The sequence below is a fragment of the Triturus cristatus genome, chromosome 9 (genome assembly GCF_964204655.1).
Source record: "Triturus cristatus chromosome 9, aTriCri1.1, whole genome shotgun sequence".
NCBI classification, from domain to species: domain Eukaryota; kingdom Metazoa; phylum Chordata; class Amphibia; order Caudata; family Salamandridae; genus Triturus; species Triturus cristatus.
Genome location: NC_140592.1, coordinates 337,535,452 through 337,560,469, shown reverse-complemented (window position 1 = coordinate 337,560,469; position 25,018 = coordinate 337,535,452). Strand labels below are relative to the sequence as shown.

Here is a 25,018-nt window from a genome sequence, read left to right as displayed (position 1 = left end):
CTAAATAAATATTCCAGTGTCTGTCACCAGATTGACCAGGAGGAGGAGGAATTGGAGGTAAAATTTAAAAAATGCATTGCGCTGCTTGACCCAAACTTCCAAAAAGCAGAGCAAGTTTGAGGGCAGGAGAGTACCCTGGGGCATCAATAGCCACTAAGTGATTTTAAAATAAACAAAACCACTCTGCCCAAGGCATACATGGCTTGCCTGGTTTCTCAAGAAATGTTGGAGGTTATGCAATTTGTTGTGGAGTAGCCATGGCAGAAATAACACTTTAAGTTAAATGTAAAATCCACTGCCCCACAACTAAAATAAACATCGTAAATTTGAGAAGTTTCTAACAAGAATGTGTCACTGTACAAATGACAGAGGTGTGCGTGTCATCGAGCACGCGGCTTGCCTGTAAGTGCTGATATGCAGATGAAGAAATATTGCTGACTGAAAACTACGCAATGAAAAACAGAGGTGTGCGTGTCACCGGACACGCAGTTTGACTTGGCTGGTATGCGGCCAGAATAAATATTGGTGACTGAAGGGTGTGCGAACCACCGAGATGCGGCAAACTGCCAAAACTAAGATGATATGAAGGTGTGCCCATCACCGCGATGCGCGATCAGCTGGTCGCGAACTGCCGTCAACCTTGAATTGCCACCTTAACCAAGATGGGCGCCATACGTCCTCATGCAGCGTGAGCACGTTGGATCGCGCGACCGAGGTTCAATTGCGCGCTAAGCATGCACGCGCTAACTTCGAATCTTCAGGCCAGCGACAGAGCTTTGCGCGAGCTGCCAACTGTCGACCAAGAGCAATCCAGGAAAATCAGTTAAATAAAGGGAGCAAGAGTCCTACCAGTTCCCGCTTGACATCGAAAGAAACGAGTAAAGCCTGGATGTCGGTGTGAAGCTTCTGACCGATGGCAGACAGCAACTGGCGAGCAGACACCACTGCGTGGAATTCTTCCACTGGATCGTGTGGCTAAAGCTGGTTCCCGGTCGTCGCCAAATGTGGTAAGTAAGCAGGCACCAAGAAGAAGACATATTTAATTAAAGTAGATACGTTTATTTCCATATAACTTCAGTCACGGCAAGGAGTGGTGCACCTTCAGGATCTCAATCGGGACTGACAGCAGTTGATGGAACTCCCAAGGACACACACTCAAAGCATGGGACAAACAGAACACAAAATAAAGATCATTCTAAATACAAACCCATTACAATAACTCATACACCACGGGCCCATACTCATTTACCCAAACATAAATCCCTGTTGATGCCGGTGAACATAAAATCGGTTATTATGATACAGGCTCTCACACTAAATACATAGCTAAGCCTGTTTATCAACTTCTTTCCTCTGGTCGATGGACCTAAAGTTGAGAAGTTGATGGCAATAATTATTATCTATCTATCCTGTTAAATGATCACAAACTCCATGTAAGTTTTACAATGTTTATCGCAAAATAATTTGAAAGGTGAATGCTCATCATGTACAGGTTGCAAAGCAAACAAAAGATCAATCACAGAGAGAGAAAAAAAATTAAATACAAACAGTGTCAAACTCATATCATTTGAACATATGCAAATGAAGGAGTGGCTAGGCTAAGAGACAAAACACTCAGAGACATACATACATTTGCAAATGATTATGCAAAGTACCAATCATTTAGCTAATACTAACCTAAAGAAATTCGAGAAATATTACCCCCTGGCCACGGGGATAGTAGGGGTCCCCTGAGACAGATTCAGGGAACAAAGATTATCAGGATACTGGTTACAGGATAGGAACAGGAAACAGGTAGGCCTCAGCAGACCGACGGACAGCGACGATCTCCCTCTAAGCATCTTCCCAACCGCACCTCACCACACCCCCTAGGGCACCTCAATTATACACTAAAACCTACATGCCCAACCAACACTTGTTGAAGCATTAACGAAAACTCAGTCTCTCATTGGCTGATTTGGCGGGTGTTCTATCATACCACCACAGTCAAGTTCATATTTTCATAGCGTTCTATGTTCAATATATTACACATTACGTTAACCACTACTTTTGAATACACATTTCCTCTAGTAAGCAACATGTTACAAATCTCTACACTTTCATTGTTCAACACTACCGCTTCTGCTGAAGAAGTTTGTACATTTCCTCTCGTTCTCATGGCCGTCCTTCCGTTACTTGGCAGACATACAACACTCTTCGAAGGTTATCAATCTTTTGCCTTCTCCACTCTCTGTCAGAGCTCGATTTTCGGTTTAATTATTCTTAATCATTTTCTTTTAACCCACTACTGGCATGCGGAAATGTAGGCCCATATTTGTTTCACTACAATGAACAGAACACAGACATTAAGTTCACAAAATGTACTTCTGTTTACCACCCACTATTACACTAACCCATTTTATATTCCTAGGAAGAGCATTAATGTGCAAAAGCAGCATTATTTTATTTTATTCTAAAAGCACAACGCAAATGCGGCCTATACTTCATTCATTAGTCCATGCATTACTGCACGCATGCGGAAAGCATTTTTCCATATGTTCGTGTTTGTGCACGTTATTTTCACAGCACACAGTTAGTAAATATTACTGAGGAGTCAATCCGAGCAGGTTTTATTTTCTCAATACCCTGCCGCATCACCGGGAACACTGAGAGCCTTACGGAGGGTTCTCCCGGTGCTTTGAATCATACCCCCACACCGTACTGCGTGGGGGTATGATTCCAACATGATTGATATCAAACATGATAGGCTTCGTTACAGCCGTTTTTGAGATGGTCATCCCGAGATTAAGCGATGCCACTCTATATAGTATATGGCTGTTTCACTGACAACCTGGGCAAATGGACTCCATAGGCTGCAGGAGTGTCCTGCTCATGCAGGGGCACCCTCTCACTTAGAACTAAGCACCCTGCCCTCAGGATTGTAAAGGCCTGATATAGGGGGTGACTAATAGGTTTTAAGTGCAGTGAGCCTTAGATAAAGTAAACCTATATCTTTAGTAAGTGGTGCATGCACCAACTTACAAAGGCTGCTAATGGTAGGCCTGTAGTTCCATTTTGAATGGTCTCTCATGGGTGGCATAATGCATGCTTCAGCCAATGGGAGACCTCTGGGGGACCTATGCCCTGGGTACATGGGCACCATATACTAGGGACTGACAAGGGTACCCCAGTATCCAATCTGGGATGTATCTAGGTGCTTAACACACCAGGTTAGGGAGAAAGCAGATAGACTGGGGTCCAGATTAACAGGATCCCAGTCAGACTAGTCAAAAACAATATCATATCAATCAAAAAGTGGGGGTAACCATAAGGAGCAGATCCTACTTTCCTACAATGCCACAAAGGTAAGTATACACTGTGCCTCCCTTTACCTCCCTTAGGTGTAGGATTGTGTCTTTAGAGGCCTCAGTCGAACCCAAACAACAATCAAAGCCTCTGGTGAACCCAAACAACAAGATGTCAGCGATGAAGATGACAGGGTACATGTAGCTGTCAGGTTGTTGACGTCCTCACTGATGGCTGCTTCATTTCATTACAAGAGACCACAGCAGTTGGTTCTTTAAAGAGAGCTCCTCAATGTCTTCTGGTGTCTGCAGGAACAAGCTGGCAACATTTTAAATCCAGTGCGAATGCTCATCTACATTGCTTCAATTTAGGGATGAATGCAGCTGCTCTCATTCAGCTGAGTGAACAGCAGCATGTGTGCTTCTGAGGACCAGTTACCTGGGGGCGCATGTAGATTTCCTGGGGGGAGCATGAGGATTTCTTGGGTGCCGTGGAAAGATTCCTCAAGGGCGCGGGCCATACTAGACTCTAGTCTAGTCTCTAGTCTTAGAATCTCACTTTGAAGGTTAAGGGTTAAAGTCCATGTTTCTCCATGGTCATAGATTTAATCAACTACAAAGAGTTTCCAGAAAATTTACTTTTCATTTATTTTTTGGGATGGGCAAATATTTTTATTGCCACTCAGTCCAGCAACATTTCTTTTTAAGCCAAGTACAATGCCCCAAAGTAAAAAAAAAAAAAAAAGACAAAAAAAAAAAGACAATTTGTCGCTCACTTTGCCCTCTCGCCCCACCATCCATTTATGTCTGGTACATGATGGAGCTGCTACTGTACACTCAACTATAGCATCACATTGAATAATGTTTAAGTTGAATGTCATAGTTACGCTTTGAGTCCACAGAGTAAGGAGTCATTTGTGGCCTAAACAGTCACGGCTGCTCCCGAAAATTGGTAGTGAGGTGCGGGGGGGGGGGCTGGAGGGCAACCGGGGAGGAAAAAAAACACTTACCTGCCACCTCGCAGATGTTGGAGCAGGATAGGCTCCCCTAAGCCAATCACACCACTGCAGTGCAGCATTGTGATTGGTAAGCACCTAGGATCCCTGTGCCAATCACGACGCTGCAATGCAGCATTGTGATTGGTCTGAGCATTGTGGATTGGTGCTCAGATGGGGAATGGAAGCATGGGCATGTTCTTCACCCAGGCTGGCCTGTAATGCAGCCTGGGTGGAGATCATGCGAACTCCCGGCCAAACATTCATGTGCAATTAGGATGGTGCCACCACTCCTTCCCCCCGCGAAGCCTAGCCCCACCCCACAAAACTGCCCCAGCACGGAAAAAATAAAATGATAATAACATCTTGTTATCATTTTTTTTTTTTTTTGCCGTGCTTTAAGGCAGTGGGGCGACGATCCTCTGCCTTAGGAGAAGCCGCCCCTGGTGGCCCCTGGTGGCATAGGGAATGAGTACAGATTCTTCCGATGCCATACGTCGGGTCAATTACAGGAGTATTCAGACAAATATAATTTTCATCTTTATTGATGGGCAAATATTTTTACTGGCACTCAGTCTGGAAACATTTGTTTTTAAGTATATCAAGCTCAAAAGTTAAAAACAACTTCTCTCTGTTCATGTTCCTCCCATCCCATTCCGTAAATAATGCAGCTTTCACTGTATAGACATATATAGCAACACATTGACTGGAATTTTTGTGGCAACTATAATAGTTATGATTAGAGACCACACAGAGTCATTTGAGGCCTAATGGTTAAGGTCTTACCCTCTCACTCTGAAAGGTAGGAGGTCAAGTGTAGGTTTTTCATAGATCTTATTAACAATAGAGTACAAAACGTAATTTTCATTTTTTTTGATGGGCAAGTATTTTTTTAGGCACTGTGTCTGGAAACATTTGTGTTTAAGTATACCATACCCCAATGTTAAAACCAACTTCGCTCACTTTTATCCTCTCTCCCCTCCTTCCATCTCATAATGTAAATAATGTAGCTGTCACTGCACACCACCTATAGCATCACATTGACTAGTATTTTTGGGACAGATGTCATAGTTATATTTTGAGACCACATAGTAAATAATCACTTGAGGTCCAATGATGTAAGTATTAGAATCTCACTCTGAAGGTTAAGGGGATAAATGCAGGTTTTCCATGGCCACAAGCCTGGTCAATTACAAGGAGATTCATTGAAGCAGGATTGCAAAAATGTTTTGATGGGCAAATATTTTTATTGCCACACTCTGAAAACATTTGTCTTTAAGTATACCATTACCAAATGTTAAAAACAACATTCCTCCCACTCTCTTTCCCATCATTCCAACCTATTCTGTAAACGATGTAGAGGTCACTGAACACTCACCTATAGCATCACATTGACTAGTATTTTTGGTCACATGTCATATATATGTTTTGAAATAGCATAGATCCAGTTCAGTTCAGTTCAGAAATACTTTATTTAGACTCTAAAAGAGTCATAAAAAGGTTGTACAAACACAATTTCATTTGAAACAGCCACATCCACAAACATAAAATGTACTGGATTTAAAATGATAAGTATTTACTACGAATGTTAAAAGCGGTAAAAAGATAATTTAAAATACAATATATGATCTCAACTGTTCCTAGGGAGAGTAAAAACTCCATTGCCAATTTATAATTCATAATCCCTGCAGCAAGTATTAAAGGATGAATAAACTGTTTCCTCTGGGGGGTGTAAAGTCTACAAAAGAGAATAAAGTGCAAAGTGCTTTGACTTTGAGGTGAACAATTGTCACACGGACAAACAGTGAGGGAGGCAAACCACGTGCCTTGGATAGGAAATGCAGCAAAAAAAATGTGTTTATAAACGCAACCTCGTCAACAAAAATGTCTTACTTTCGTTTAAGTCAATTTGCAAGTACAGGGCAGGCTCTCTCTGTAGTTGTGAGAGGCGCTCTGGCTGACCAGTCATACTTTAGTGACTTTATAGTTACTGGTATACCATTCTGCCGCAGATATGCTGGAGGGCAACGTGGGGCGCTGTATACGAGCACTGAAGGGCAGCATGTCCTTCTGGGCCACACTCCCGCTCTCGGTGACGGGGAGAATCTCGTTACTGAAAATGATAGCGTTGCCACGTCTCCTGTATTATTTCCGCACGCTACCGGTGTCGATACCGGGCTCTATTTTCCGACAGTTGCGATCGTTATTAGTCTCGTTCCTATGGGGCACGGGACGGCGCAGAGTGGCGATGGCGACTCTGACCCGGCCGAAAGATGAGGGGGGCCTAGCGGTGCCTGACTTTGAGCTTTACTATCTAGCAGCGCAGCTACAGATCTTTACCCAAGAGGTGGCACGGGTGTACCGGGGGCCGGAGCAGGACAGGGAGGGAGGCCCCCCTCGCCATGTGCTGGCGTACATTACGCTACAGCAGAGGCTGGTTGTTGGAGACTTGTCCCTGGAGGAACAGACGTTCCGGCATTGCTGGAATCGATCGCAGCGTCGGGCGGGAGTGCGACGCCCGTATGCGCCGGAGATTCCGCTGGGAATGGTGACGGCGCTCCCGCACGGTGGAGACTGGTCGGGACTGCAGGTGTGGGAGGAGGCGGGCCTCCAAATGTTGGGCGACTTATACGAAGAGGGGACGCTAATCCCTTATCAAACTCTGCAGGAGCGGTTCGATCTTCCGAGGGGAGATTACCTGATGCACGCGGCGGTGACGGGAGCGATGCAGGCGCACTGGGGAGAGGGGCTCCTGGAGCCTACTACATCCGCGGCTTGCCAGTATACCATGATGTCTGCTGGCACTTATAAAGCGGTAACTTGTCTGTACTCCAGAATGCTGCGCGAAACCTTGCAGCCGCTGGCGGCGCTGAAGGCAAAATGGGAGCTGGATATACAAACTGAGATCCCGGACACCACGTGGGCGGGTATAGTGCGGAGGGCCAGGAAAAGTACCAGGAACGCACGCTTCCAGCTGATACACTTTTATATCCTCCACCGGGCCTACCTCACACCGGGTAAACTTGGGAAGTATTTCGGGGTGGCGGATGCGGCGTGCCCTAGATGCGGTGTTGTAGGAGCGGAGCTCGGATTATGGGACTGCCCTCACCTGCGCGCATACTGGAGGGAAGTGGGCGAAACACTGACTGAGGTGACGGACAGGGACTTGCAATACACCAAGGCGGTTTGTGTCCTGCACTGGTTTCCTCATACGCCCAAGAACAAGACCACAAATACATTTATTGATATGGGCCTCCTCTTGGCAAAGAGAGAGGTGACGGGACTCTGGAAGTCGAAGGCGGGCCCCACACATGGGAGGAGGATTAAGGAACTGCAGAAATGGGCGGCGAGTGAAAGCACGCTTAGATACCAGCTAGCGACTCGCAGGGCTGATGATAGAGCACTGGCGGCGGCCGCAGCGTGGGAGGGGTTGGTGCAGGCCCTGCGCAGCAGCGTGGCGGAGGAGGATGAGGTGCCCTCTGAGCCTTATATTGTTCCCCGGAGCATTCCAACCGCACAAACACAGAAAATGGTTATGTACCTCTGAGATGTACCCCAGACTATACATTAAGGCCGGGAACAGTCACAGTTGTAGGCGTGGGCATTGGAGGGCGGAGAGGGTGGGGGCTGGGGGATAGGGACTGGGGTGGGGGAACTGATGGGGGGGGAGAAGGAGGGAGGAAACTTCAAAGTGGAACGCAGACACCCTACTATGTTCGCGGCAAATGTACAGATTGAAATATGGTTCAATACAGTGATTTCCTTGCCACCGCTGCCCGGCCTCAGGGATGTGGGCTCACCAGCTGTGTACGACTGCCTAAATAGCCACGTACGATATGGCACTGGCAATAGCGGTGCAGGAATGTTATGGCTGTACGCTGCTTATTACATTACATTGTTCTGCAATAAAAACGGTTTAAAAAAAAAAAAAAACAAATTTATAGTTACTGGTGAAACATTATTTAACATATCGGGGTTTGAGTAATACTCTGGGACACCCATTTTAGCAAAACACGTTTTGACATACCTAAGCCAGGGTATGTCTAAGCTATTATCCAGCATCATGCAATCTGGGATTATTGTTCTGCAGAGGGTAGCCTTTGGATTCTTCCAGGTTTTTAACCAGAGCAACAACGTTCGAATCGCTATATAGTCTTTCAAATAAGTAATACCAACTTCCTTGTGGCAGAAAGAAACGGCGAAACACTGAGGCACTGAGAGAAGTCTTTCTAGGAACTTGTTCTCTGCTCCTTGGAGTGATTTGCAATTTACGTGTCCCCACACCCCGGCCCCAAAGGTTGCTACTGAAAGACTTTTACTCTTATAGATGCATAAGATCTCCTAAATCGGTTTATGTCGCAGTCTTTTAGCAAATCTAAAAATAGCATCAATAGATTTCTGAAATTGCATAATTCTAATATTTAAAACATGGTTCCAATTAAAGTCAGCATCAAATGGTACCCCCACATAGGTAAAATATGGAACCTTGCCAATTTCTATTTCCCCCAGTAAAAAAATTCTTGTTTTGTCTTTTTTCTGGCCACATTTCATGATGAAAGATTTTGTGCGATTTACTTTTAGCCCTAGATTGTTCATGAAATCAATAAATGAATCTAACAACACTTGTAGGCCATTTGCTGTCCTGGCTATCAGGACAGCATCATCAGCATATAGGAGAATGGGGATTTGGCACATATTACATTTTGGTATATCTTTTCCCACCTAACATAGTTGGTCTCCCAGCCCATTAATGTATATTAAAAAGAGGAATGGGACCAGGACACAGCCCTCTTACCCCAATTTCTGAAGAGAATCCTTTAGTCAAATCTCCCCGATTGTTATAGCATACTAAGGCTGAGGTATATTCGTGAAGCCTACTGAGCACGGTGACGATTGCTCCATCGAGCCCCATTTCTAACGTTATGGACCATAGTTGGCTACGATTCACTGTGTCAAAGGCACAGGTTAGGTCGATAAACGCTAAGTGGAAACAGCCATTTTGTGCTTTACTGTACTGTTGAACAATTAAAACCATATTTAAAGATTGTTCTACAGTTTCAAGTCCTGGGCGGAAGCCAAATTGGTAGATTAAAGCACCTGATGTTCCAGTGCCCAAAATTCTTATTTAGCCAAAATTACTACTGCCCAATAGTTTAACCGAACTATTGAGCAGGGAAAATGGGCGATAACAGTGGGGTTTGGTTTTATCCCCCTTTTTAAAAATCGGCACTATAATGGCTTTTTGCCAGGTCTGGACTAGTGGTCCCACTATTGCAGCTTCTAAAACATTTGTAATCAATGGGGCCCAAAAGTCTGGTAAATACTTATATAGGTCCACAGGAATTCTATCTGGGTGACTATTTTCTATAGCTAATAATACCTCGCTTACCTGAATTGAGTTACTTAGAGCATGGACAGCTCCTATATCACAAGGAATATCTGTGGCCGGCGATAAGCTAACTGTCCTTGGCTCAGGAGAAAAAAATTCAGAAAAATGGTTAACCCACGCTTCGGCTGGAACTACGGTGTCTATTTTAGGCGTTTCATCAGCAGGCATGGGAACAGAATTGACCACCTCTCAAAAAGTGCGGGAGTCTTTTAAAGACAATGCGATTTTTAAATCTTCCCAAGCCTTGTCCTTCAAGAAGCGCTTCCTTTCTCCAGTTGCCTTTCTATAATTCTTCCTTGCTTCTATTATTTCATCCTTATTTCTCGGAGTCTTTTTTAATGCCACCCATAGCGCCTTATGTGCTTCGGAGCAGATCTTATTGAACCACCTTGGGTGTTCAGGGGCTTTTATACTGTATTTGGTCAATTTATCTGCCATGAAGCTCTTAAGGTTTGTAAAGACCACTATGACATTCTCTGGGGGGGCAGGATCTGAAAGTACTGTCTCTATATCTGCCTTGTTATTTGTGATAAGGTGTTTAAAAAAGGCCGCCTTACCAACCTTTTCCCATTTAATACTAAGGCCCTTATTTCTATTATATATAACCCTGTGTTATTTTTTCTTGTCCCTCTCTTTTTTTTAACACCAGTAGATTTAAGGTTAAAACGATGAGGTTATGGTCACTCAAACAACTTGCCTTAACTGCGCATCCCATGAAGAATGGTACTAGATCTTTACTAATTAAAATATGGTCAATAGTTGAGGATGATAAGACCTACATAGGTTTGGATCGGGGGCGGGGGTGATAGTCGAATCCAAATCTTGTGCAAATTTCAGATCCTTAGTGATGGTAACTCTATTCAGTGTATCCCCATACGGCGTATGTTTAAAATGATTCAGGTACCGATCCCTCTCGTCACAAATGCCGCAGAATTCCTGGACCCAAGGATCACAAGTTCCTATATTAAAATTCCCCACCCAAATTATTTGCAGATCCTTTCTATGTTTTTTCTGGGCATCGGTTATCACATCCTCTAAGTCATCTACAATATTTGTCACAGTTGGATCAAAAATATTATAATAAAATGTATTAAAAGCAAATCAAACTGCTCTGATGTAATAATTAAAAGCAATTGATAGTATTGAGATTTACAGTTTACTTATTGTGATGTCTGTCAGTGCTAATGATATAAAGGTGACCAAGCCCCCTTTTGCTCTACCAGCTCTAGAGGGGACAGCTGGTATATGATAGGAGGCAAAACCATCAACATGCAAAGGATCCGCTGTCCAGCTCTCTTGGCAACAAACAAATGATATTGCTCAAGCAAAGCTCTTCAATCAGGATTATCGATCTTAGACCAAAGGCCTGCGATGTTCCATGAAACAATACTAATACTCTCTATTCGCGTGTTAGACGCAGGGTAATTTGCTGCTGATAGTGCCGTAAAATCCTCTGGTAGAGTTCCTTTGCCCTCCAAGTCCATACTTCGCATAGGAAGGTGATCAATATGCATCCAAAAACTCTGCCTCATCGACCGTGCGATGGACCTACGGGACTCGATGAAGTCATGCAGTACGACTTCCAATGAGGGAGGCCCATCTGCTAGCCGTGGGTGCAGCCAGTCACAGAGGTCCATACCAGAAAGAGGGGCATATCTATTCGTGAGGTGTGAGCCCGAATTGCCCAGAGGGATAGAGTTTTCTTGGCCCACCCTATGGTAGAGTGTTGGTTCTAGACCCATTTGAGGGGAAGGGGTATAGAAATGGCCAAGAGGCAGTGCTAAGATCTGGGTACCCTTAGGTGGAGCTCTGTGTAATTGAAACAGGAGGGATCTCGAAATTGATGGATTATTGAAATTAAGTACCACACAGTTGCCTCCCAGGGTTTTTTGGTGTGGTCCCACCCACCCTACCTTGCCATAATAATTTGGCTGAGTAGCCGAGATCCTCCCCTTGTCAGGCCTACTGTTTGAGCAGTCAGCCAGTGAAGAGATTTATTGATTAACTGAATCGTGGTTTCATACTGGCCCTCCCTCAAGATGGGAAAGTTTCCAAGAACTAATATGAGGGGTGCCGCTAAAGGTGGTAAATGTAGCAATTGGAACCTGTCGTGGGCCTGCCCCTCTAAACTTTTCCCCTGTTTTGAGATGTCAGCAATGCCGGCCGGTATTTTAGGTGTCTGTAAATTACTTGGCGGTCTATATGCGACATTACTAGGAGGGAAGAGGGAAGTAAATATAGGTTCCCTCAAATTAGAAGGGTTTCCAGTCCTTTGCTCTATGGTGGTGTGCCCATGCGTGAGGAGAACAGGAACGATGGTACTCAGGCTCGTATTATGATGTGGTTTCTGTTGGAGTAGCTGAGATGGATTATTTCCTGCAATTATCAGTACTCTTGAGCCCTCCTCCGTCTCACGATAAGTCAGCTGTCCTTCTTCCATACTAGCGCGGGAATATTGTGTATGAAGGTATCCCGGTTTACGCAAGCCCTCCAATTTAGCTAGTCTCTATTCAATCTCTGATAGCTTAAACTGGAGGGGAGTTAGTAACACCGTGACCAGGGTCTCCAGTCTTTTCCAAAACTCCTCTCCACCCGACTGGTAAGGCAACATTGCCCGGTCAGTGGGTCAAAAATGTGTCCCTGTTCAGGTTCACCGTGCCCTTTAGGTTTAGCCAAACAAGACCCTTTTGTGGGTTTATGCTTTTGTGGCCCGGTGCCCCTCCTTCGCTTTGCTGGCAGTTCATTTGTGTTGTCATCATTATGAGACTTAGAAACCCGGCCCCTCGTTCCTGTGCTGGGTCCATTTGGAGTATCAGGGGGGAAGCGGATGTCCAGATCTGGTACATGGTAGGGCAGAGACGGGCTTTGCGCTGGAGTAGGCGGGGGAATTAGCGGGATGCTGCCCAGACTTTGGGGGCCTAGCGATGAGCGTCTCTGCAAAGTCAGTGGGTCAATTGAGAGTCACCACTCTGTTAGCTCCATCTCATGGCTAAGCATTGACTCAGCCCTTGTAATGAAGGCATCCAAAGTTCCCACTACTTCGGTACGGTCGGTGCGGCCCCGGGTGCAGCCCACGCGGGTCAGCATTGGCGCCTCCTGGTGCTAGGAACTATGGGGCCTGCAGTCCCCCCACATGGAAGAGCTGTCAGGTGTTGTGGGCTCCCGTGCAGCGGGTGCTGCGAAATGCTTTTCAAGTGCCTCCGGGCACGAAAAGGTCAGCGTCGGCGCCTCCTGGCGCTAGGAGCTACGGAGCTTTCAACCCCCTCACACGAAGTGCTGTCAGGCGTTGTCGGCCATAGAGTCACTTATAGTTAAGGTTAAAAACTGACTCTGAAGGTTAAGCAGGAGAAGTCCAGGTTTCTCTGTGTTTGTAGATTTAATCAATTGCAAGTGGTTCAGAAAATATGATATTAATTTTTATTGATGGGCAAATATTTGCATTGGTACTCTGAGTGGAAACATGTGTTTAAGTGGAACATGGCCAAAGATTTTTTTTTAAAGACTTCTTCCCCTTCGCCCCCGCTCTCCTTCTATCCCATTCAGTAAATGATGTCACTGTAAACTAATCTATAACATCAAATTAACAAGTACTTTTGAGTCGAATGTCCTAGTGATGTTTTGATACAACATAGTAAAGAGTGGCTTTTGGCCTCATGATTTAGGTCTAAAACTCTCACCCAGAACTTTAAGGGTTCAAATCCTGGTTTCCTAAACGCCATGCGTTTCTCAAAGTCTAGTTAATTACAAAGAGCTTCAGTGAAATTAATTATTGTTTTTATTGACTTGAGCAAATATGCGTATCGGCACTTTGTCTGGAAACATCAGTTTTATATTATACAATGTTCCTTAGAAAAAACAAACCCTCTCTCACGATCTTATCCTGTAAAGAATTTAACTGTCACCATACTCTCACCATCAGCATTTAATTAATGGAAAACAGCATTTACAACGCTGCCATTAAATCACGTTCCTGTTACAACGACCGCGTTGTTAGAACGAGATACCTTTGCATCGCAAGTTATTAGATCAACTTGCTGTAGGGGGCGCTCTAACCTAAGGAATAGTATATTTTTCTATTACAACACCTTCCCTACAGTTGCGCACGCTGGAGTTGGAGTAGTAAATTATACTATTCCTAAATCCAGCACGCCCCCTACAGCTAGTCGATCTAATGACTTGCGATGTAAAGGTATCGCGTTCTAACCACGTGGTCGTTGTAACGACTGCGTTGTAATAAAACACAATGTAATAGCATGCATAGTACCATGCTATATTCTTCATTAACTAGTTTGAATGTCATAGTTATGTTTTGATACAACATAGTAAATCAGCACTTCTGTTCTAATGGCTAAGGTCTTTGACTCTCACTTGAATGTTAAGGGCATGAGTGCAGGTTTCTCAGTGGTCATGTGCAGGGCCACTGGAATTATGAAGCAGTGGAGAACCAAATTATGAGGCAGCGGTGACGAAATGATACTGCACGAAATAGCAAATTATGCAACACATGTTACGATAGAATTACTTTATCATTTTATGTTTACACAAGCTAACACTGTCTGAGCAAAGGTTCCACGTCATTAGTACCAGTTTAACATACAAATAGAGCCATAAGCAACAGAAAGGTGGCCAGTCGACCTTTACGAGGGGTCTTCCACTTTGCTGCAACAAGTATAGTCACACTTTATTATGTTTTGATCCACTTATGCTAGAAACAAATGTTTTTGTAAAAACTCTTTCCCCTCCTTTCATCCCATTCTGTAAATGTAGTGGTCACTGTAAACTTATCTATGGCATCGCATTCACCAGCATTTTGGGTCGAACATCACTGTTATGTTTTGATGCAGCATAGAATACCCTTTTGAGTGCTCAGTGTTGTAGGTGAGATGTTCCTCGCAGGTGGCCAGAAATGTTGATGAATTGTTTTGAATGTCCTCGTGTTCACCCCATAGTGTTTACCATTGCATCTGACTCCGTGGAAACTTACAAAGCAGCTTGCGCAAACTGGTGAGACCTACACATTCACACAAGGAGAAACTTTTGTGATAAGGCAATGCTTTACAGGTGAACAAAAGTGACAGAAGTGACCTAGAATGCTAAATGAAGAGGTAGGAACAACCAGCTGGAAGATTTGATGGGTGCCCAGCAGCTGACAGAGGTGTTTAACGTTAGAAGAAGCATGAGAAGGATCCGTAATCAGATGCCAGCCTGGCTTTCCTTAAAAAATCTAGGGGCTGCATATGATGTTGTTCGAAAAGGTTCTGAATAGGATTCGGTTTTGCAGAATCCGATTCGGAACCCTTGTTTCCAAACGAATCGTACACATTTCCCAACTACCCATTACAATTCCCGGAAACCATTCAAGTAGTCTGAATACTGTCCAAAAGGCATTCAGACAGCCCAAGTCTTTCAGAGCTGATTCGTACAGCTCCATGGACACGGTTTCCAGACGACCAATTACGATGACTGATTCAGACAGCCGTTCCGATTCAGTCTGCCCGACACAAAACAGCTGTTGGAATCTGTCTTTGGGGGCCCATTGCGAACCTCCCTTCACTAAGAGGCATATGAATGGGGCCCTTGGACAACCATGCACAATACGGCAGGCATTATGGGGTGCCAGCCACAGGGTGCAAGGGTTTCCCCAACCACCGCTTTTTTCAATGGGAGCCTGTGTAATCGGGACTCGCGGGATCCGATTCATTCGAAAACGAGTCCAAGACCATTTCGTTCGGAACAGTTTCCTAACAACATCATAATCAGCCCCTTAGTGTTTATTACATCATATACAGAAGTTTCACATCCCAGCTCATTCAATGCTTTATTTTCGATTCTCACTAGTTATGGAGCACATCTGAGGAAAACGTTTGAATGACAACCAGGGCCAGACTGGCTGTAGTGGGCACCGGGCATTTCCCTGGTGGGCCTCCAGGGTGGGGGCCAGATTTGGATCCATGGGGGGGGGGCCTTTTTGTTACCGGGGGCTGGTTTTATCAGCCCCCCTGTAACAAAAGCAGCTGCAGTGTTTTCCTCGCAATGCTATTTTATGCACCACTTTTCATTTCATCTTGCCAACAAACAGCTGATCGTTCAGCTGGAGGTCACGTGTCCTGTTGATGTCAAAGCTAACAACCCATTTAGGGACCAATCAATGAAGCCTTTCCTCCTCTTTGGATGGAAGTGGAGGAGGATAGAAGATAGGAATGGTGATAGACTGCCCCAAGTGGAAGGGAGTAACCACCTTTGATAGGAAAGCAGCCCTGGTTCTCAGAACCAACTTATCTGCATAGAAAATCGTGAACAAAGGATTAACGCTAAGGACCTGCTAAGGACCTGCAACTCAATAACTCAATAACTCATCTAGCAGACGTTATAACCACTAGAAAAATTGAGACTACTTGCGTGTAAGACAAAGGACAACTATGTAAAGGTTATAACAGAGCACACATAATGTAAGTTAGTACCAACTTAAGATCCCACTGAGGCATAATGAACGTAGTGGAAGTGTATTTGTTAGTAAGTCCCTTAATTAACCTTAACACTATAGGGGACATGAACAGAGAAGGTTGATCAGGTAAACATAGAAAATGCTGAAAGTGCAGACAAATAGCCCTTAACTGTTGCAACCGCACAGCCTTGCTGAACCAACAAAAGTGCATTCACCTCACCGGGGGGAGAGAAAAGGAACTCAGTTGCCAAGTTCAATCACCAGGCATGTAGGTGCAGTCTCTGGAGGTGGAGGTGTAGAACTTGCCCCTGCAACTGCGAGAGGAGGTCTACCTGTGAGGAAGATGGAGTGGAAGGCATAGTGAGAGTAAAGAAGGTCTGTGTACCACACCCTTCTTTGCCAATCCAGGGCTATTAATAGGACTTGGGACCGGTCTTGGCGAATCTTCCTCAGAACCTGAGGAATCAAGGGTAGGGAGAAATGCATTAAACAGTTGGGAGACCCAGTTCAATTGACATGTGTGTCCCAGTGTTCCCTGCATCAGAAACTGGAGGCTGCAGAATGACAGGCAGTGCATGCTCTCGTGAGTGGCAAAAAGGTCTATCTGAGGGAGTCCTCCATAACTGGAAAATGTGAAGAACCCCTTACGGGGTATATAATTTTTATAAATAATAAAACACATTTCTATGAAACAAAAAATGTGGTAAGAAGATGATTTGGTGACATGTCTCTTGTATGAGCCTTTTGGCCAATGGTAAAATAAAATAGGTCAGAATAGTGGTCCTTTCTTAGCCTTTGTTACTTCCCCCTCCTCTTGGACCTGAAAGCAAATAGGGGGTACCTTCCTTGCTCTTGACGATTCTTTGAGATCCCCATTGTGCTTAAAGCACTGCCTGTGAAGGCACCACTGGAGGGCCCTCATGTGCCAGCATACATGAGTGACCAACAGAATGCACGAGAATATCAGACCTGGCAGGAACAAGACCTTCAGGACTGGAACCATAGCTCCATTCTGAAACATTGGAATCATAGCCTGAATGCCCAGAATCCTCTGAGGAGGAGGGTAGGCACGGTTCACCGTAGTGTCCAGTACTGCCCCTATGAACAGGGTGTGCTGCGAGGGCTCTAGGTGGGACACGGACTTGTTGATGGAAAAGCCCAGGTTGAACAACCACTGAGTTGTCAACTATGAGTGATGCAACACAAACCCCAGAGACCTAGCTTTGATCAGCCAAATATCCAGGTAAGGGAATACCGGGATTCACCACCTTCTGATATGTGCTGCAAGACCGCCATCACCTTTGTGAAGACTCTAGGTGCAGAAGTCTGACCACACACAATGTCTGCAAACTGATAATGTCGAGACCTCACTGTGAAACGGCGAAACTTCCTGTGCGATTGCAGAATGTGGTTGTGAAAATATGCATCCTGCAAATCGATCAAAACTATCCAGTCTTCCTTTTCCAGTGCAAGAAGCACCTCTACTAGGGTAGGCATTTTGAACTTTTCCAGCTTGCGGAACCAGTTCAAAATCCTGAAGTCTAGGATCGGATGTAAACAACCATCATTTTCTGGGAATCAGGTCGTGGGAATAGCATCTCTGACCTTTTGAAGTAGGGATTGAACCTCCAGTTGGAGAGGGGGGGAAAGGGAGGCAGATTATGTTTTTCTGAACAAAAACACTTTTTGGGAGAAAAGGGTGAGGGGAACTTTTGGGAGGGTAAGGCATATCCATTTTCTACAATATTCAATACCAAGGGATTTGTTATTCCGGCTTTCGATGCGGTCATCCACGAGATACTTGCTGACCATCTACAGGATTTAGGGATTTGTGACTCAGCACTGGTGTTAATCAAATCCTTTATTTCAGGACATAAGTGGTAGCACTTGGTGCCTTTAACTCACAGCCATATTCTTTGCCTTGTGGGGTTCCTCAGGGATCTTCATTGTCCCCTACCTTGTTTAATCTTTATATTACACCGTTTGCTACTCTGATTAAATCCTTTGGCCCGTCCCTGGCGTTTTACGCTGATGACACAAAAGTTTGTCTCACTGGGAAAAAGTGAAAGTTATTCAAGCAGTACGGTTAGCAATTGCATGAGTACAGTGAGTAGATGGAAGGCCAATAATTGTCTGAAGCTTAGTTCTTTGAAAACAGAGGTTATTCAGTTCAGCAATAATCCAGCCATTTGGTCTCTGACTTGGGTACGGCGCCTACGCCAATAGACAAAGTAAAAAACTTGGGGTTTCTGTTGGATAGGGAACTAAAATACAAAGAACAAGTCAACTTGATTACTTCTTGCTTCTCGTTGCTCTAAATAGATCCAAGATGCCTTCGGGTATTCATGTACTTTATCAATTGTATCATTCATTTATTCATTTATTTATGGCTCTCCACTGTGTAAGAAAATGGGACAACCGTCCTCCCACTGGACAAGCATACTCCAAGATGGCTAAACTAGAGCTGTTTTCTTGTGATGTTGACAAGAGAGGAAGATGGCGGATGGGGGGCACCTTGTTGTCTACTTCTTCCACACACTCTATAACTCCAACAGAGGAGATTGGACAGCTGCTGTTGCTGCTGGTGATATTTGAGTCTTCCATGAATGGAGAAGTTCTGGCCAAACCTCAAAAACTGCTGGTAATCTCTAGGCTGTGATTGAAGGCCCAACAATCTTGCGGTCACTTTATGATCCTCGAATCTCTCCAAGGCAGAATAGGGTTTGGCGCCAAACAGTCTCAATCTATCAAACAATAAATCCATTAGGCTAGAATGCACATCAGGGGAGAAACCAGACCCTCTCAACCATGCATGCCTCATCGCGGCAACTGTGGTCCCAATCGTCCATGCAACTGAATCACCGTATCCAGGCATGACTGAATGACCTGATGAGCAGTGGCCTGGCTGCCATTTAATGAATCAATATTTTGACCGATTCAGTCAGTTCATGGATGCACCTTCCTAATTAACAGGTTGCATAGGTTGACTTCAAAGCCATGCTACCAGAGGAGAATACCTTCTTTGCAGACTGTTCCATTCTTTTCGTTCTCTGTCTGCTAGAGTTGTTGGAAAAGACCAAGGAGTCAACTTTAAGGAATAGGAAGCTTACACCACCAAACTTTCAGGTGAAGGGTGAGTGGATAAGAACGGATCATCTGGAGCAGGCTTGGATCTCCTCGCATTGGGACTTAAAACTGCCGAAGATGACATAGGTTTCTGCCAAATCTCCAGAATAGGCTCAGTCAAAACCTCATTAAATGGCAATAAAGGCTCGGATGATGAAGAAGAAGTAGGATGTATTACCTCTGTCAACGAATTAGACTTGAGTTCGGTAGATGGAAGAGGCAATTCCAACATCTTATCCGCCTTCCTTATCACTAAAGGGTACAAAGTGACCTCAGGCGGAGGAATGCCTTTTGGGGACAATAACTGCCATTCCGCAAAAGTGCCTAGGCCACTTGCTACCTTCAGACCCTCAAACACCAGATCAAGTGACACTATTTGCTCTCTTCTAAATCTGGATCTCTTTCACCAAACAAGTACTGCTCCTCTTCCAGAGGCCTCTGAGCTTCTCTTCAAGACCTGTGCTTCAACATAGGAGTCGGTGAAGATAGTACTGGCATCAGTGAAGGTGGTAACGATGCCAGTGACTTCGGTACTTGCATACTGGAGCCAGCCTTTCTGGAATCGTGCTGTGACGCCGGTGCAGATCTTTATGACGTTGGAGAGGGCACGACCAGCACCTGAGACTACTATTGGACTTCTACTGTCAATGGAGTCACCTTAAACGGCCCTGGAGGAGGCCAGGATACCTGTGTCACTGGTACAAATGGCAGGAATGGCGCCTGCTGATAGTTCACCAAATAAACACCCAAAGAATAGGAAAGGAAAGCAGACCCCTGGGGCCGGAAGGCACACCAGATGGAGTCAATGCCCTACTGAAAATGCTGTACACAGCATTTAGGAAACTAGAAGGGACAGAGCCGGGAACAGGGAACGTAGGATACTCGTGCTCCTGTCAAGGAGGCATAGGCAGAGGTGGAACTGGAGGGGGTACTGGATCCAACCCCAGCTCAGGACACCCAGGCGGAGTCTTAGGTTTTGGACTCGAGGGCAATGCCGGAACGGTCACTGGAGATCGGGCCGGAGACACACCACTATATTCGTGAGTCTTTGGAAGTGAGGACACCAACCTCGGAGAGTCATCCCTTGAAGATCAATGTCCTGAACTATGAAGCCGCTTCCTTTTATGCTTCCTCTTCGATGACTTCGAAGAATGGGGAGATGGCGACCCCGGTCAAGGAACAAGAATTTCGACATCTCTCTTCTTCTTTGCCATGAAGAGTTTTGCCTCCTTCTCCCTCAGCACCTTTGGAAACATCTTCTGACATTATGAACAGATATCGATGTCATGGTCTGAACTAAGGTACCAAAGACAATCTTCATGAGGATCAGTGATTGACATCTGAACCTCACATTCCCTGCAGGCCTTGAACCCAGACTTCCAGGGAACTTTCAAAACCACAAGACAGGATTTCAAATAGGCATGCAGTGTGAGGTTCATGCAGTGTTTAACTTAAAATTATAGGCTCAATGGCCCAAAGGTTTGCTAAAAAACCAGCGGCCTGTGCTATTGAATTTCAGGGTGTTGAATCCTAAGGCTGCATTGTCTTGATTTCAGCTTATACCTGTCTAATCCACTACCAGAAACTCCCATCCACTTGATCTCACTCTCGCACGCCCTTTTTTTTTGTTACTTTCAATTGATTTTACAACTTTCAATGAAAAAGCAGCACAATGAGCGGAGTACCAAAGCAAAATATCAGAATACATTACACTACCAGAAGAAGGCAGAAAAGACATCACATTACATCCCACGACTGAACTACTAACTACCTGACAATAGGACAGGATCCAATCCTCCTGCTCGTACATTGACCACCCCACACAGACCCGTGACCCCACCATCCGCCCATGGCCTCTCTGTGCACGGCTCTAACTGTATCCTTCTATACTCCGCCCAATCCTTCCAAATCTTCAAATGTTTCTGGGAGCAGCCCCATGACAAGTAGATCAGGTGTTCCAGTCCCATAAAATGATCCACGCCCTTGGCCTAGGTGTCTACATATGGGGCACTCGCCTTCCAGGATCTGGCAATATCCCTCTTTGCGACAATGAGTCCCAGCCAAAGAAGTGCCTTCTGATAACAAGTGCCCCCACACCCCTGATCGTCCGTCATATGCAGAAGTATGAGTTTAGGGTCTCAGGCGATATCCTAACCCATCACCCTCTCAAGTCAACCCAGCAGGCCACCCTCAAAGTGGGCCAACCCCGGGCAGTGCCAGAACGTATGAGGTAAATCCCTCCCTTGGTTCATCGCACCACAGACAGTTCCCCTGTGGTGAAGCCTGGCTCTAGTGAGATACAGTCTATGAAGTATCTTAAGTGGAATAAATCTCAACTGGGTGGCTTTCACCACCTCTCTGGTGGGGCCTCCACTGCCTCCCTCCAGTCATCGTTATCCAGACAGCTCAGTTCACCCTCCCGTGGCTGCCGTTCTTCCACCATCGGGTCCAGCACATTACGTAGTAGAAATGTTTCTATCTTTATATAATGTATGCTCCTTGAGGTTTGTTTGAAGGAATTTGGTCTCCATCGGGGAAAGCTCTGGGATATCCTCAACAGGCCGTATACGGGGGAGGAGGGCGTGATGGAGTGCAAATACCTAAAGAACTCCATGCAATGCATGTCCTACTCCTCCTGCAGGTCCTGAAAGGACTTGAGCGTCCCCTTATACAGCACATCCCCTTATGTTGAAATGCCTATAACCTTCCAGGTCGTGAATCCCGTCAGGGCTGCCACCTGTGGAAGTCTGGTGCCTTACCATAACGGCCACAGAGCCTCCCCACAATAGATCAGGTGGGGAAGCTCACGGACGCCCAACAGACATCCCTCCGTAGCATACACAGGGTCCCCAAAGCCCGTGAACCACCACTTATTCACAACAAGTAGTAGCGCTGCCCGGCATTATAGTAGTATTTTGGGCATGGCCAATACCCCATCCACCGCCGGTTAACAACATTTCGCCAAGGTGATAAGTGGTACACCACCTCCCCCCATAGCAGCAGTCAGAGTTTTGCATTGACCTTACTAAAGAAAGTTTTATAAATCGGGAATGGATGGTTTTGCAAACGGTAGAGCAGACAAGGGGGGGCCACCATTTTAAAAATTTCTGAGCGCCCCGCGATGGAAGGAGTGAGAGTGGACCAGAACCGGATGTCTCATCCAAGGGCAACAAACTGAGTCACCAGGCTCCGTTCAAAGGAGCGCATTGCGTCGCCAATAACAAAAAACCCTAGGTAGTTAAAGCCTAGAGGAATGATTGGTATATGCGCCGCCAATTACATTTTAATCGGGCAAGAAGCACTGGGATAAATTACAGATTTTTGGGGATTCATCCGAAGACCAGAGAAGGAACCAAAGACGTCCAGGATCTGAAGTGCCCTAGATCCTGAGACCTCCGGGTCATCCAAGAATAAACGGACGTCATAGGCACAAAACGAAATTAATTCTATTGCCCACCCCCTCTGACCACTCAAAACCTCAGATAAGCATGCCTACCCTCAACCAAGCAGCCAGAGGGTCGCTTACCAGTACAAAAAAAAAAAAAAAAGAGGGTACATGGGACAGCATTGGAAACCACCCTGAAGCCACCCCTTCATCCTGCGCCCTCGCTACCAGATTAGTATATAGAAGGCACACATAGCTCACAAATTTCTGGTGAAACCTCACTTGAGGAAGAAGGGTGAACAAAAATGCACAGTTCTCTGAATCGACGCCTTCTGAAAGTCGAAGGTGAGAAGGGATCTTTGGCCACAGTAGGCCCTACTCATAGCAATGGCATTTTGAACTCTTCGCAAATTATGCCGGGTGGCCCACTGCGGCATGAACCAAGACTGGAAAGGGGAGGACAAGGCATGTAATCACCCCTACATGACAAGTGGCCAGCATCTTAGTCCATATGTCAACTGAGTTCAAAATTGAGCTAGGTTGGTAACTCCTTCAATGCGTGCCCCCCCCCCCGTACCTGACTTGCGCCGACCGGTGGACTGACGATCAGTGCTCAATAAACCCCTTTCTACAATGAAGAAGCCTAAAACCTCGCTCTTGGGCATCCAGCTGGTCAACCAGTCCCACATGAATTTCGTTGGGGCAGAGCCCTCTGCCCACTCCGGTATACCCACCACATGGACATTGTTCCTGCAGGACGTCCCCTCCGCATCCTCAGCTCTTGCTGACTTTCCATGTGGTCTACATGCGATTTGAGGGTGTCCTAAGCCTCTGACACCCTACCTTCCACCTCGGTCACCTTGTGCCTGGTATTGCATAAGTCCTGTTGAATCAATGCCAGGTCTACCTTTAGTTCCCTCATCTTGCCCTTCATACTGACCATGAGGTCGTGAATGGCGCTGAGGATAGGTGATACCTAGGGCCTCACTCCTACACAGAGGCTCCCCCCTGTGCTCCCACCACCCTACTGGGGCCTGCTGTTTAGTGTATCTATCTGTTACTGGGAGGTGCAGTGGGCGGCTTGTCTTTTGTCATACCGGCGGGACCAAAGGAAGGCGTTTCCGAGACCTCAAAGCTGTGAGGGCAGAACCCTCCATCCAAGGGCGAGTATCACATCGACCCCTCCCCCCCCGATTGCAGTCATGGAAGCGCTTAAAGGGCAAGCTGCCAGAGCCCCCAGCAACGTCCTCTGGCCCATGTGCAGCAAAGCTATCCTTCAGGGAAATCTGTGACTGCCTGATGGAAAGGAAAAGAACCGCAGGTGGCCAATATGCACCCCCCCCCCCCCTGCAGGCTCTGAGCCAATCTGGGTGGGGCCCAATCCAGTGTCCCCTTCGGTACTCTCAGAGGAAGCACACCCTCCAGAAGCTGGTAATGCGCAATGTCCAGGGAGGAGAGTGACTCCAGCACCAGCCAAGTCCAATCGTATGCCCCCAGGAGGGCTCCATACCGCAGTTGCCCACCGCTACCATGCACAAGGCCAGAACTAGATTTGACGGCAAGCAGGGCAGGTCTGGTCTCCCCAAGTCTTATTTAACAGTTCCAGACTGGTTTCCTCAAGATCGACCCAACCTCTGCAATAACAGTCCCCGTTAGGACCTGCTCTGACTCCTACTTGAGCTTTTGGAGAAGGCAGAGTGCCGGGCCACTGAGTCTACCGAGATGGGTATGTCTCAAAGCTATGGCTCCAAATTGTCTGGGGGGAGGGGGTCTGTCCAGGCACCCCTGCCACCTCCCAGCTGTAGGGTGCCCCCAACTGACGCCACTCCACCTCTGCACTGGGGGGGCCCCCCTGGCACTCATTAGCAGGGATCCACCAATCCCCACCTCTCACAGGGCCTGGTAGCCATCAATCTCTGTGTGAGTGTTTGATTGGTTCTGATGCTCCGTCCATCACCACCCCCTTTTGTACCGCTTTGTTCGCCATAAGTTGGCAGGGTATGCTCAGACGAGAGTCCCTTGCTCACTTTGCCACTGGATTCAAGCAAGCCTGGCAGAAGACGGCTGAAATGCCAGAAACCGGTCCTAGGAAGCTTGTTTCCGGTCCAGGGAAGGCATGGCTTGGCAGTTCGGGCTGGACTGTTCCCATGAGGCACAGGGTCAGACTGATTTGCATATGGCCATGTCTGAACTGGGGTGGCAGAGTGGGCTAAAGAACGGTGATGGATCAAACCCAGATCTGTTCACTGGGTGTGAGTGTTTGAGTGGTTCTGATGCTCCGTCCATCACCACCCCCTTTTGTACAGCCATCCATCTCTCCCCCGCTTGTCAGCAGCTTTAGCGTGGCAGGGCCCAGCCAAACGCCGATGCCCTCAGCAGCACCTTAGGTCCAGG

General features: G+C 46.2%; 1 long non-coding RNA gene across 1 annotated transcript in view; it reads left to right on the top strand.

Moving 5' to 3' along the window:
• Positions 1–721: 721 nt before the first annotated feature.
• Positions 722–25,018, top strand: part of LOC146797879 (uncharacterized) — a 62,863-nt gene continuing 38,566 nt past the window's right edge. Inside the window, exon 1 of the long non-coding RNA XR_014968547.1 lies at positions 722–1,007. This is a non-coding gene — a long non-coding RNA (uncharacterized LOC146797879). The remainder of the gene's footprint in view (positions 1,008–25,018) is intronic.